The sequence below is a fragment of the Conger conger genome, chromosome 6, assembly GCF_963514075.1.
Source record: "Conger conger chromosome 6, fConCon1.1, whole genome shotgun sequence".
NCBI lineage: Eukaryota > Metazoa > Chordata > Actinopteri > Anguilliformes > Congridae > Conger > Conger conger.
The window spans coordinates 17,011,338-17,027,243 of NC_083765.1; the positions used below are offsets into that span (position 1 = coordinate 17,011,338).

Consider the following 15,906-nt stretch of genomic DNA (forward strand, 5'->3'; position numbering starts at 1 on the left):
ATATTCTTTATCATAATTGTACTTCTAAAATATATATGACCTTGTAAAAGTTTTCTGAACAGTTTGTAGAGAAACTATATCAAAACATTGTCATATGAAAAATTTGATTCGCAAGAATCCAGAAGTAGGCCTATCTCGTCATGATGAAGAACATTTTTAAATATAGCATATATATGTGGATCAGAGATCAGAAGTAAAGTAAATAGCTAGATATGCTTGTAGCAGGAGATGCATGAAGTGGAGAGCTATTGATTAACAATAACAGAAAAAATATCTGAGTGAGATACATATTACAAATAATGGCCTTTATGTTTCAAAGATGTTATTGTAATATGGGATTAATCTTGAAATGTTAATTTAAACATAACTAGAGAATATTAAAAAGCACATATGGTAATTATAATAGTGAGGATACAAAAGCCAGATACAAAAACCTGCATGGTTTCACATTCACACAGCCCCTGCGCAAATCATAAATGTGCAAGGGGTAAACAGGAGAGAGTCAGACAGTGTGAGTAGAGATGTTTTATTTTAGGTTGTTTAGAACTGAATAGATTTGCATAAAAATGTGTGAGAAAGACTGGTTTCAATGACCTCACCGCCAGCTGCCATTGAGGTTTAATTAACTATTGAATGGTAGCAATGGGGAACAGACCTGGGACGTGAATGGAATTCTGCCTGCTTCTCCAAGTGTGAGAAACTCTCCTGTCACAGGCCATGCGGCGGCTGGAGGTTCCACTGTGACTGTTCGAGGTGCCTCTAAAGGCATTCTGAATTGTAATGTAATACAATATCATTTCAAAATCACTTTTCTAGAACCAAAATATTGATGTAAAAATGATGTAAAAATATTTCTGCGCATATTTCATTGTTTGTTCCCGGCGTGGATCTGTGACTTTTGGCTGCTTATAGATAAATGCAATAAAAGTTATACAAATGTTATTACCTGCAAATATCACGACATGAATAATATTGGCCTTTTGATGCGTCAGTCGCCACCCTGAACACTCCATGTTATGTTATGAGGTACAGTGTATGTGTAAAAATATATAGCAGCTTGTGCCGTCAAATTATGTTCCTGTAAATTGTAACATTATGACTTTGTCCCTAGAAAGAAAGAAAGAAAGAAAGAAAGAAAGAAAGAAAGAAAAATAAACAGGGAGGGTTTAGGAGAGGTGTTTCGGCAAGGGCAGCTGCCTTAAAATATTTTTCTGAAGCGTTGCAAGCCCAAATTGCGTCCTGCGAGCTGCAGTAGGCTACTGGCTTCCATTACAGACGCTTTTGTTTTGCATTAACAATTGATCTATTCAAGTCTTGTACTTGGCGCCGTTTTGCTTCTCTACTCCAAACTTCGACAGAGTGGTCCATCTGCTTTAAACACCGAAACTGCCCTGTTCCACAAACATACCCTCGATGTGGCTCAACCTTTTCAAAACTGAAAGTGAATGACTACGAATTGAGAGGGTCCGTTTGGAACAGGGAATTAAAGTTTGGCACCCACTCTCCACACCGCTGTTAAAATGCAGGGTGTTCAAAGAAGAGAAGACATTGCATTAAAGTTCCTTGCGATGCTGCATCGTCCTCCTTAATGCAATTTACACAAGTTATGACTAATTCTGAACGACAGAGCCAAGGTAAGAAAACTCTTTGCTAACTTTAATACTAAGACCGTTCAGTTGAATTACATATTATGGTCTTCTTGAGTGCTGGTCGACGACCGTATAGCAGGAAAGCAGTCAGTTACACGCTGTCTGGTCCGAATTTTGCATACACCATAGGTCACTGGCGATTTCTATTCTTCCCAATGTTACACTTTGACCCGAAAGAGACCTTTGGAATATATCTATTAGCGGGTGTCACGGCACGACTTATTGAATCCGGGATAATACCACACAGTATCCCTGCGTTAGTATGTGAGGTTTTTTTTTAGGACCGAGTTCAATCAATATGTAGCCTAATGCAACCATTTTGATAATCATATCTCAAACTTTTTCGTGTTGGGCATATATATATATATCAGATCACAGGTAGATTGTATTAGATTTGTACAGTTTCTTAGTTTAAATGAAATCTGAATGAATGGATATTTACTCAATCATTTATCAATAATAACTTATTATTGATTATAAACTTTGGAGAATGAAAATATACAGTTAAAACGCGTTTATATTCAGTTACAGCATTAATGTATGTGTACTAATATAGCCTATATTACGTTGTAAACTATAAACAACACTGATTTAAAAAAGATTCATAGACTAGCCTACTTCAGAATAGTTTTCAAACGTATTTGTTGGATCGTAAATTTAAGATGGTTATATCATACTTGCCGATTTTTGTTTCTTGTTTTAATGTCACCAATAGACACCTTATGCATATGTGTAAATAAAGCTGTTTGTAGCCTAAAATTGAATTGGCTATGTACCCTAATTGAAATAAAACAAATCAATATAACGTTTTGGTTTGTCTTAGATGGATTATTTTCCATTGAGAAACAAAATACGATATAGGCTACACAATGTATTCTGGTCGGCCTTAATGTTTAAGTATTTATGGAAATGGAAATAATGCATACAACGTATCTAACATTGCCAACAGCTATGACAATTTGTACAAATAAAGTGGGACAATAGGTCCCCAGTCTATGTATGTAAAGGACAAGTGACACAAAACCTGTTAGGGTCATTTAAGGCGGTGACCTGTATATCTCGGGGTCAACCATTTGAGAATAAATGACACGCATTGACCACTCACATGGGAAACGTGCGGAAGGAATCGGTTCAGTGGAGCCTCAACGAGTCCCTTTAGGAGAATTACATTTGACTTGCTTAAAGTCTTTGGATTAAACACTTAAGAGGTGGCTAGCGGAGTAGCCTATATACAAATAAAGCTAGCAAATATTTAAGACAGACTTCCCTGATTTAATTTGAATCATTTCAGGCATCATGAATCCACATCAACCTCTCTCTCCATGTCTCTCTTCCCCCCCCCCTCTCTCTCTCTCTCTCTCTCTCTCTCTGTCCCTCTGCCTATCGCTAGAAAATCCCAAGATTCTTTTAAAAGGCTCATGTAAAGTAGTGCCTTGATTTGCACTATGCCACAGGCAAGATATACATTTCATCTTAGCAGGCATCAGGTTTATACAAATTTGGCATGTAACGTGTAAATTAAGAAAGGGATTTTTTTTTTTAAGTGAACAAAATGTAATTTATCAATGTGTTACATTCTGATATGTATTCTGGCTGTGAGGCACAATAACCGTCCCTCTATTATTATTATTATGATTATTATTATTATTATTATTATTACTACTACTACTACTACTACTACTACTACTACTACTGCTGCTGCTGTTGCTGCTGCTGCTGCTGCTGCTGCAATACCCCATATTAGTTGTTGAAGTAATATGTCTAGTAGTAGACGTATACCACAGCTTTTAAAGACATACATAATTTATTTTGAAATTGTTGTGCAAAGAAAAACACGATGGAATATTTATTCAAGGTACCAAACATTTCGGAAGTGACCATGAAAAATATGCTAGACTATCCATATCTTCTTACCTTTCATTGTTCCTAAGTCAAATCACAGGTGAGATATCCCAAGCAAATGGGAAGCAAAAATCTCAATAATTCAAACTATTTTCATCATACAAGCCTTGATAAAATGAAAACGGTTTGTACTAGCAAATCGTGTCGCTGCACCCAAAGGCTAACAAACCGATCGGCGTTAAAATAACTGAATTCTTACAAGTATAATTGTATTGTTGTTGTTGTCGTCGCTGTTCCTGCTTATAAGGAAGGCGTTTAATAACATTAATTAGCGAATATACATTTATCCCCTGAGTAAATTGATAAAATGGTTAGTAGACCCATTTGACTACTTAAGAAATATCCAATCCTTCAACGATTAAAGATCGAAATAAATGGTTTCACTCCAAGCAAACCGCAGCCCCGCCCACCGGGTTTTGGCTCGTATGCATTAAGGATGCATGGTTGCTAATGCTAACGAGCCAAGCAGCCAATCAGCATATTAGGGGTAAGACCATTGCTCTTTCATTAACACACTGAATGCCACGCATTGGAAGAACAGGAAGTCCTGGTGGCCATATTTGCTATAACACCATTGCATGTGCTGGATATGGTTCTCCCAAAACATCACATTCATGAGGTGCTTTCTGACATTACCTACTTGTTCTCTAACGGGGGTTCCACAGTAATCTACATTTTACACTACGCTACACTACAATATTTCTATTTCCTGTCGTGTACATGACCCATGACTAAGGTAGCTACTTCGTGAGCAATACATTTTCTTTTTTGAACAATTTGCTTCTGTATCTCGAGTCCCCTGTAATTTTACATAAATGCATGAACACATGTGTCTATTAATACAACTGTACGCAGGATAACTTCCAGTGTAAAATTAACTCTTACAGATAACATATGGTCCCTATTGGACTCATATTGTACTCTGTTACAGTTGAATAAATGCTGGACATTTTACTGTGTAGCAAATTCAGTTATTATTGTTATTAATCTACATCAATAGGCAATGGTAATTACGGTATGCAATAAAAGACTGGGGCCCTATCCGTAACAGCTTACGGTACTTGCTTACTATTGAGCATACAAGTAGCATTTCTATTTCCTAAGCTGATTGATTGTTTGATTGATTGGGCGCGGTTGGTTGATTGGGAGGTTGGCTGGTTTGTTCATTTGAAATGTCTTGTTGCACCTTACTTGTTGCCCAGCCCATGAAGTCTTATAAGACACCGACACATTGTATTTCAATATTTAGATATCTTTACAGTTGTGTCACATTTTTCATAGGTCAGTTCAACATTTACTATATCAGCCATATTATAACAATAACAGCTATTATTATTATTATTATTATTATTATTATTATTATTATTATTATTATTATTATTATTATACGATATTCTTGTGCTGGCCCAGGCCTTCTGAATATTTTAATAGGTCTCAAATATCCCCTTGCTAAAGCAACCTTCCATTCCAACCACATCTTGCATCCAAAAAGATACGGTTTTTATTTTGTTTACAAAAGCAGACATGCCTTGGGCCATTGTATATGAGACAGTAGAACATAAGATGGATTTTCAATCTCTTTCAAATCAGAAAGTAAACAAATATCTTCTTCTAGTGTACTGTTGTACTTCATCTCAATTGAGCATATACATATATTTGACTTTTTGTACTGTTCAGCTTCACGAAGGTTCTGATGTTTACTTGTGTTTAATGAGACTATGTTCCGAGTTTTTCATTTGTGCAATATATGAGCTGCCCACGTCCACTGGAGCTCAGAGGTTTATTCATCCACAAAAATCGTTGCGTATCATTTGCTTGCTTTATTATCACTGCATGGTAGGCCATTTTTCACGTTTAAATAAATATAAAGATGACAAAAACTAGTGTTTCACACAGTAAAAAAACAAAACAGTAAAACGAATTACAATGGGTACATCGGCAAATAAGCCATAGGCCATAGATTGCTTTGTCAGAGGATTCAAATTTAAGTAAACTGTTTTAAAATAAAAATAAACCACGCTTAAGGCCTGGTTTGTTAAGGTCATGAATGTTTGTTCACTCATCGCATGCTTTTCAAAAATACAAACGCAGCGCTCCACTTGCTTCTAACGTCGACTATGTGCTTCCTGTTTCACATTTTGATGCAAATGTGAACGGTGCACAGCAACTAAATTGGTAATGTATGCAGTGCACCCTACATCCCAATTAAAGTAAACAATCAAAAACACAGCTTCTGAGAGTAGTTGAATTAGTCGTCCACAAAGGAATTGTCGTCTACATTCCTTTTTATTAGTGGGCCAGTATTTGCCCCATCACATGCGTCAATAACTTAATGGAATTTTTGTAACAAATAATTGAAGAATTAAGGGAAAGCCTGGAGTAGAAAGTGGAAGCTAATTAATACGTCAGGGTTTAAATATTGTGCAAATAATTGCTGATTCGAAACTACGTAGCCAATTTACATGCTAGAAATGGCGCATTCAGGCACACAAACATAACTAACTATTGATATAGGACACCTTGCTTATATGCAAGGTATTCCCTGAGACAAATTCGAGAAAGTGGCAACACGAGGCAAGCCAACAGGCTAGTTTTAAAATACATTCGGTGTCAAACAAAGGCATTTGGTTCTTATTAACTTATGGAACAGGATTAAGAATAAGACAATTTTGAAGTTCAACCATTACGATCTGAATGTAGCTGTGCGTGTCAAGTAGGCCTACTAAAATAGCCGAAGTAATAGATTATTAATGTAATACAGATGGTTCGACATAATGATTTACGTTAAAATAAAGTTAATAGGTATTTATTGAATTTAAATAAGGTGATGATGGAATGATCTTATAGACATGGTTGGGCATTTTGGTGATAGATAATGATTTGTGACAGACGTAAGTATCAGTGTTTTGATATGACCAGCAGACATGCATCTGGTTAAATAAAGGGGATATTATTGAGAGTTTTTTTTTCATTCAGGGAGTCCTGCACATTGGGTTGCAGAACCGTTCGAATGGCAGCCATCAGTCAGCAATTTGTTGATCTACTGACCCATTCCTTTGACAAACACAATCAAAGGCCTGGATAGAAGCATGTTGGTCAGTCTCTGTTCATAATGCTGTCAAAGAATTACAAAATAAATTAAGAAATCTTGTTGAATACCTTGCTATAGCCAAAGTCAAAAGGCATCTTGATCAGACTGAAGCTGAGTTGATGCAGTTTCCCTCCCTGGATCCTGAAGCCATTCTCATTAGGACTGTTGGAGAATGTTCAAAGTGTGCCGGCCTTGTGTCCACTGCTGGTCATCTCAGAAGCACCATGAAGTCTGATGTTCTGAGTTTAAGGTCAAACAGAGTGAATCAGAAGGTCATGCCTTTCCTTATAAATGGAAATGCGATGGGCTAAGGGACCAGGCACGTGCGGGTCTGAAGGACCATATCCTCTGTCCACTACACAGCAGATGAGTACCACAATTACTGACAGAGGGAGAAGCTGTAGGACTTAAGACAGCCCCACGTTGCAAGTAACAAATCATGGATATTTAAGAATAAATTATCAACACGGGAAATGATGCATTCTAGGGTTGAAAACTGAAAGAATAAACCATAATAAGATCAAATAGTTGTAGTATAATGATTTTGTCCTGAAATATATTACTGTGTGTGTGTGTGTGTGTGCGTGTGCGTGTGCGTGTGCGTGTGTGTGTGTGTGTGTGTGTGTGTGTGTGAATGTGTGTGTGTGTGTGTGTGCACGCACATACTGAGGTTTTCAGTCTAGTGACCAGTGACTAGTTTTTAATTTTTTGTGCACATACCATTTACCATTTTAATTTAACTTACAACATTTTTACAAGCAGTGAGACATATACATTGTGGACATATTTTACAGAAGTAATATCTTACTCATCATGTGGTAGGAGCTTGTTGCTGTGTGCCTGTATGTTGAGCGGACCGATAGTGTCCCCTGAGAGGGGTTTATAGAAGCCTAGAGACTCCAGGGTCAAAGGCCAAGAGCCGGGTTAAAGTGGGATGTCCAGCTATTCCCAAATGGCCAATGGGATAAAATGCACTGAATGGAGCTGACACTAATACGTGTGTTTCCTGTCAATGGCTCATTTTTTATCATTCTCCTAATCGCCACTTCCACTCTTCTCACTAAATAAATGTGCCTATTAAAGGACCAACGAGCAGTCTTTACATTTCATTCCTTTAAAATTGGTATTAAAAAATAAATGTTTATGATGATATGATATGATAAACCATATTATCAGGCCTGTTTCTGGCTTAGAGGTGCAACATTGTGTTTTGTATACCCAAAAAAATAAGCTGCTACTAAATTTAAATGAAAATACATTTAAATGAAAAGTGCATTACAAGCATGTTTGTTTTTGTTTTTTTTGTTTTTTTAAATTGAATTGTTAATTTCTTAAACCCAGTGATGAAAGCACAAGTCACACCCTGGTGGTGAAAGTCCAGTTACTGTATGAGTGAATGAATGATCTCAAACGGACGCTGCTGAAGGAGCCAATAGGGTGCTGCCTGCAGACTGCAGGTGTCCTATCACGTGCCACGGATGATCACTTGTATTAATTCATTTATTCTGAGCAGATTTTCTGCTTGTCATAAGGAGATAAATAGGGCCTTTTGTATCAAGTGTCAGTGAAGTTCCAAACTTTCACAAATACTCTGAGATTAATCTCCAGGCCTGCAGTACCAGAACAAAACCATCTTTCATAAGTAATGTTACGATATGTAAATTTATAAAGCATTTGGTCATTATAATGTCTTAAATGCACATTGCTGTATTTTCAATGCCTCAAAATAAAATGGTAAAAAACCAAAAAAATAAACCTGAAGCATTGCAAGTCAATATTTTTAATTGTATATACATTTTAGTTACACAGACCTGTCCTATAGCGCATATTATTCTGCGCACAATAGCACAGCAAGATGTTGTATTCTGGAAATCGTCTCAATTTGATAACACTGAGTGTACTTCTTAGTTCAAAAGGAATCAATCTAATGACAAACCCTAATTAAAGATACTGTACTATGTTGTTTAGGGCCCTGTTTAACCAGTCAAAAGAACAGGGTGTTGCCTGCCAAGAAATGAACACCATTCAGTATTTCTGAACACTATACCTTGATATCAAAACATGATAGTGTACCTCACCAACTGCAAGCAGGGGGAAAAAGAGAAGAGAAAAACCACATCCTTATTTCTCAGGCATCATTATGGCAGCTCACTTATTGAAAAGCAGGCCCGACTGCAATTAGCTATAGAGCTGCTCTCCTTGCAAACAGAGAAGCTGGGATTATTGCCCAATCATTTATATCTTCCAAGCCAGTGAGCATTACAGCCTGTATTATATGTTAGCATAAGAATAGAAACAGGCCCTGTGAACTTCCCCGACCTATTGACCCTGCTCCCCAGAAATGAATAGCCCCACTTTGAGGCTCCCCAGCCCCTCCAGCAGGCTTGAACCATGCCTAAATTCCTAATCATGGTAATTTAATATATCATAAGCCCCTGGTTGCTTTAGTTTAGCTCCTCTATAGTTTGTTTTAGGCATTCACATCTTCTCACCCCATCATTAGAGCTCCTTATTTGGGAAATTTAAGGGGCTGCTATGAGACTACAAGACCCTTTTCATCACCTAAATAAGCTGTGCTTCCATATAATTACAACGCTTTTCCCAACTATTGAGTCTTTTCAGATCGGCAAAACAAAAAGAAGAAAACTTTTCTGAGGCCAGCTTCTGTTCGGAGCAAGAGCAGGAGCACAGCAGTGTTCAGTGGCTCACACAGACAGGCAGCAATAGAGCTGACTGAGCCTGAGACTGAGTAAAGCACACCGCTAATGTCCACAGTCAATGGAAAATTAACTACATGTATGCAACAGATTGAAAACTGACACATTGTTTTTCTCAAGTTTATTTGCTAGTGTATCGTATTTAATTACAGACATAGCCAGGCAGACTGTACTGAATCTCTCTCGTTTGTTGATCAACTTGGACAAAGATATGGGCAATTAGTTATAATGCATTTGCATAGCACTGAAAACTAAATATGTTTAATAAAATGATAAAAGGACAGACAAACCTAGACTTCTATTGATCCATCAGTGTACAATCAACATGGAAAAAGCTGCCTATTTGTAAAATAAGACTATTGCCTTAAATTAAAATTGGTTAATTAAATTGAAATATACATTAAACCCTTTCATATAAAAAAGCAAGTCTGTTCAAACTGCTAAAAGACTTAATTCTTAAATTCTCACATAACTCTGCAATCGTTAAATAGCATTCCTTTTTAAAACAGAATAGCCTTTCCTTGTCTATTTGTGTTTTTTTTCTTCTTTTTCTTATTCTCTATTATTATTATTATTATTATTATTATTATTATTATTATTATTATTATTATTATTATTATTATTTACTTTAGAGCATTTCATGCTCTAAACATTTCAACAGAAAAATAGACACTGTTCTTTTAAAAGAGAGGAATCCTCAGTTTCCGGTTTAATGACGTTCTACTTCAAAGAACTGAAATGATTAAAAAAGTCGTCGTGAAGGAACAATTGCCCTAAAACAGTTTTGCAATTAAGGCCAACAGAATATGTGTGAGCAAATACGCAATAGGACGTAACTGACGTAATCATAAATACATTTAAGTAAAGATTTGGTAGATGGTAAACTATTTTTACAATTTTGAATTGCATATCTTTCATACATCATACATCTTAACATTATGCATGTCGTTTTAAGCAAGAACACACTGTATAGGAAAATGCTATATAATGACTGTGTGTGTCTCTACTATGTGATGCGTGCGTGCGTATGTTACGATACACAGAAAGAGATATGGGGGGTGCGTGTGTATGTGTGTGTACTTACACGTGCTGGATTGCACATACATATAAAAAGGCTATATAGTGTGCACAGAGGAGTCAAATTAAACATTTTATTTTATTCCTCAGATTTATAATACATTTTCAAAACAACACAAGGGGAATGCTTAATATAATACTCAAGGCTTTGTGGAGGGAGCCAGTTATTCTTCGTGCAGCCTAGGCGTTGGTCGTCCGTTAAACGTTTGATTGAAAGGAGTGAAGACACAGACCTGCCCAATGTGTACCGTGGGTGCCACAGGGTGTTAGGCGTAGGCTTTCTGTCTATGTTTGCGCATTCCAGAAGTAGCGGGAAAAGGCGACCTCTTTGGGCAAAATAAAGATTTGCCAGTTACAAATGCGTATAAAAGAGGAGACGGACACAACCGATTTCCTAAGAGCATGGGTCAATAGTGACGCGAATGATCGCAGACACACACTTTCTGCGTACTCTATTTGTAATTTTAATTGTTTCAACAAAGGAGAGGGAACGCCAGCTGTGACACTACGATGTCCAGCTGTAACAGAAAACAGGAACTGTGAATCAAGAATGATTCACTATTTCATTCTTTTATTAATTATAGACGCCATTACCGTAAATATGTCGAAGCTAATCGAAAATGAATAGATATAGTCTTGCACAGAATATTGGTTATATGCATCTACAGTACATCTTTGATGTTGAGGGAAATGAAAACGTGTCAACCTTTTCCGCGTTGCATCACTCCGTGCATCGCGAGAATCAAAACACGTCCCAGATACTGCCAGGTCATAGTTCTTCGTTGACAGCAGGATGCTGTTCTAGCCGTTTAAACAACTGACGATGTCACCGAATTTAAAACACGTAGGCTACAAGTCACATTTTTTAGCAATAATTATATTTTTTCGCCTATAAAATGAAAAGAAAAATAGCATATATTCTGACTAATCTATAGCAGGCTATAGTAATGATGTGCCACATCATCAGCACATCATTCGCATTGGGTTTTCGATGTGACGAGTATGTCAGACCTGAACTCTTGTCTTAGCACTTGTCTTAACAATAAATAATGTTAAACTGTTCTTGAAACTTATAAGTTGTCCTCAAAAGTTACATTTTATGCATATTTATGTGCGTGCTTTGTTATAACGTAGTTGAACGGCTTAGTGAACAATCAATTACTAATGAAATTTGTATAATACATGTTTCATAAAGAGGTAGCCTATCGGCTGTTGTAGTTTTACACTATTGTACAGTAGGCCCTACGCGGTGTGCTATTCGATGTCAAAGTAGAATTGTTATTATTGACGGTCTGCAGGGGGCTACTTTAGAGAATGGTCAGATGCATAGTCGGGTAGCAATTATTGAGCCTTGGTGGTACTGAACGGACAGCGCCTGGCGTTAAAAGTCATGGAAAATCCTGAAGGAAAATTCCAAATTCACGTTTAAAAAAAGCCTTTATTTTCCAGTTCACCTTAGTCAATGACCAAAAGCACACACAACTATTGATTTAATGATAACAATGAGTTTCAAATAGCTGAGTTGATGAAAGACACAACACAGAAGGACATTCATTTAGCACAGTTCTAAATAATATTTTTCCCATTCCTAAGCTGTCCATAGGCTACTTCAGTAGCCTAATGATCATTTTTAGAACCCTTTCTAGAAAATAAGTGCGCTACGTAAACAGCAACCTTTGCCACAAGCAGGTAAATCGCCTTTTCCTGTAAGGGTGCAGGGTGTTCTATATCAATCTAGATATAGTTAAAAAGGCATGTGATTCTTTTATGTAATTTCATTATTTTGTTGTTAATGTACTCCTGGCAAACATCAGATGTGACGTTTGGCTGCTCTCCAGGGCTAAGACCCCACATTTCTCACACTTCAGAAATGTGGTGTGTGTGTGTGAGAGAGAGAGAGAGAGAGAGAGAGAGAGAGAGAGAGAGAGAGAGAGAGAGAGAGAGAGAGAGAGAGAGAGAGAGAGAGAGAGAGAGAGAGAGAGTGCGCGCGTGCGCGATGTCTGCATAATACTTTTCAACAAATACATATACATATAAGATGACCGTGTGATTGTTTAATACTGCCAAAAAATAAGACGTATTGCATTTGAATGATGTATGCTGTTATAGCCTAATGCAATGTATGTGGATGATGTGAATATTTAAACTGAACGATTTTATTAAATATTTCGGATATTTCGGAGTGAAGTATAATTGGCTATAGGCCTAGGTAAAGCAAGCCTGACGAAGAGAAAACAATTGTGCGTTTCAGATCAATTTTAACCATTCCAGGCCAGTTCTGAAACACAAGCGTGAATTCAATAGGCACTCGTCCCTCGTACCATAAATTACTTATTCCTTTTTTTTGTTGTTGTTGTTGACAGTGTTGCTTTGTGCAATTGACAATCCGAAAATGGACCCTTGCTGGTCCACTGTATTTACTCTTTAAATACGCTGTCGGATTGTGCTCGTTTTAATCAAAAACATCTACAGTATGTGCACAAACTTTAAATCTGTATAGCTAATGCAGCATATACACAGTATTTTTTAAATGTACGTGCTATCCCCCTCTTTTCCCCTCTCTCTCACACACACACACACACACACACACACACACACACACACACACACACATACGGTTATAGGTATGCCTCGGCAGCATGCATGCTCGTTGTATAACCAGTACTTGTATGTTGTAAGTAATATTGTATGGAGAACAAAATAACATGATGTTTAATGGTGACATGCATGACATGTCAGAGATCTCAACCTTTTTTTTATATCTGTGATGGAAACGTAACATTTGCCACTATAATTCTTTCTACTTTTCTAACTTATCTTAATGTTTGAAAATCGTTACCTAATTTGAATGAATCTTCATATTATATGCCAATATTTCATATACTCGTTTGTAATCGCTTATCTGTCAACATAGACCTACTGCAACAAATGTTTATGAAATTGTGCTACACGCTATATTTTCCCCAGAATTTACATGAAATACTCTTATTAAAATTACAATATACTCTAAAAATATATTCTAGACGAAAGAAATGTGTAGTATACTATGCCTACAGATATGGGAATGCAAAGTTTGAATCGGAATGAAACAACACTGCAAAGAGTTCGATGACACAGTATGCGCTCAGCCAAAGATTAAAAAAAAGTTTCAAACATGTTTCAAAATTATATATAATTCCTACATGTGATATGAGAGAATGCATGTCGTTGCTATGTGAAACGTTTTTGTAGCTAAACGTATTCCGTCCAACCAATCATTTATCCTTGTTTCTTTTCTATTATTATTATTTTATCTTTTCTGTTTATTTTTCATTCATTGTCTGTAATAGCCTATATTTATATTAATAGCGCAAATGAAAAAGGTGTATTAAAATCAGACATTACATAATAATCACTGAGCGAGCTCTTGTGTCCAGTGGTGAAAAACACTTCCCCCGTGTTTTCAGAATTCTCAGGAATACAAAAGTGTGATGTCATCAATGAGGAGGCATATACGGCCTCCTACGTGTAATGCTTATCATCAAACCAACAATTTAGTTAATCAAAATACCAGAAGACAAAACGACTATTTTTTAATGTTTTTTCAGGAAGAAGACAAGAGACGCGAACCTTCAAAAAGCCCGAAGAGACCGCTGTCCATAAAAAAAGTGCTGAATCGCAGTACTGTGCTCAAAGGTAGATAGCCTTCTGGAACGGCACCGTCCAAAACGTGTGCGCTTAAGCAGATATTAGACCGGCTCCCTCATCTTGATAAGTAAGAAAATTGTGATTAAAGTGAGAAGTGTTATTGAAATGTTTTTTCTTTCTTTCTTTCTTTCCCCAAGAGAGTAGCTTCTAATTGCATTGCATTTCATAGAAGCACAGCCTATGAGCAACTTAATAAGAAACCATGCCGTTAAAATACAGCAAATTGTTTAATGACTATTTATATGAAAATGTGTTTCAATCCTGGTCTCTACTGTAATATTAAACTTATGATAAACTCTGGGTACTCGGCATTATAGGAATTATTTAAGAATAAATAATTCTAGTAGTGCCATGCAATTTGTCATTAGTACCTGTGTCATCCTTGTATTTGTGGGACAATATTTATAAAACTCGTCGTGGGCAATTATAGGTCACGATGTTCTGACATATATTTAAAGATTTTAAACACTATTAAATATGTCAAAGTTAAATATAGGCTTTTCTTATTCGTAAATACTATGCCTATCGCACGTCTGCTGTCATTTTTACAAATGAAATTTAGTCATTTAATCGTCATAAAAACGTATTATATTTTAAATACAACACGTCAGGTTTCAAATCTTCACATTTTTATGCGCCACGCCTTAAATTGTTGTTATACCGCAAGTTAATGTAATTTAAAATTCGGTTATAGGGTGTGTGTTGAGTGCCAAACAAGATACGTTGTCATATTCCTTAATAGCTGGTATATTTCTAAACATTTTGATAAATATGTCCTATTCCACAATGTCGGTACAATTAACAGACCCAAGAATCAATAATAGACAGCCAGTTCTATTATTTCAGTTTCAGTTTCAGTTAGCTGAAATAAAGAGGGAGTCATTGGGTTTGTTTTAGAGAGATGCATTTTTATCGGAAGTGTAAACAAACTGCTGATGTTACCTTGTGCTTATTCAGTTAGGGAAGATATTCTCTTTGTCAGCATGCGTGTTCGTGACCGAAAGCCTAATGTTACTAATGCACTGCAGCTCTGCCTTACAGACACACTCTTTCCTGCTAATTAGATTAGGCTGTTTTACTCACCTAGTTCATCACCTTGGCAACAATTATGTGATGTCTTGCAGGAATATAGGGATTCAGATTGCATTAATACACTGAAATAGTTCAAGGATGTGTGCAGCTTTGAGTTTTTTATATATGGTTTCCCTGTATATGTAAGAGATGACCAATAAATATAACATACCTCCAATGACAGGACTACAGGAACATGCAAACTCTTGTCTTGCCATTGTAAATGTTGTTCTATTGGTAACCCAAGCACATTCTAAACCTAAAAGCAAGTCAGTGCATGCAATCATCACAGGTGAAAAACAGACTTCACAGTCTAATAATGTGAACTGAAATCCCTTGGTAACTAACCATTGCCATTTGAGGAAGGAATGCACACTGGGGGGTTTTAGCTTGGCTCCGCAGCAGAACTATTTTGTAGTTCTAACATCCTCTATCATAGGTGTGAAGTGTGAAAGCTCCCAGACCAAGAACCATTTCTCCAAAAAAAGAACCCTCTTCTATGGAATTACAGGGTTTTTCTGGAAGCATTTTTTCTGAGAGTGTCCCTGAAAGTAAATGTGCCTCATTCGGTTTGATTCTTTTAAAACAAAAGAAGTAGAAACTCAGCTCAGAAAAATGGCTTCTCTCAAAGACAGACTAAAAATCAGCCCAGACACTGTGGCAGTATTCTGACAAAATGCCAAACCTAAAAATTATTATTATTATTATTATT

The 15,906-nt window shown here is 36.6% G+C and overlaps 1 long non-coding RNA gene across 1 annotated transcript; it reads left to right on the top strand.

Moving 5' to 3' along the window:
* Window positions 1–1,247: 1,247 nt before the first annotated feature.
* LOC133130075 (uncharacterized) lies at window positions 1,248–14,229 on the top strand. Its single transcript, XR_009708904.1, has 2 exons — window positions 1,248–1,634; window positions 14,024–14,229. It is a non-coding gene; the product is annotated as an uncharacterized LOC133130075 (long non-coding RNA).
* Window positions 14,230–15,906: the final 1,677 nt, after the last annotated feature.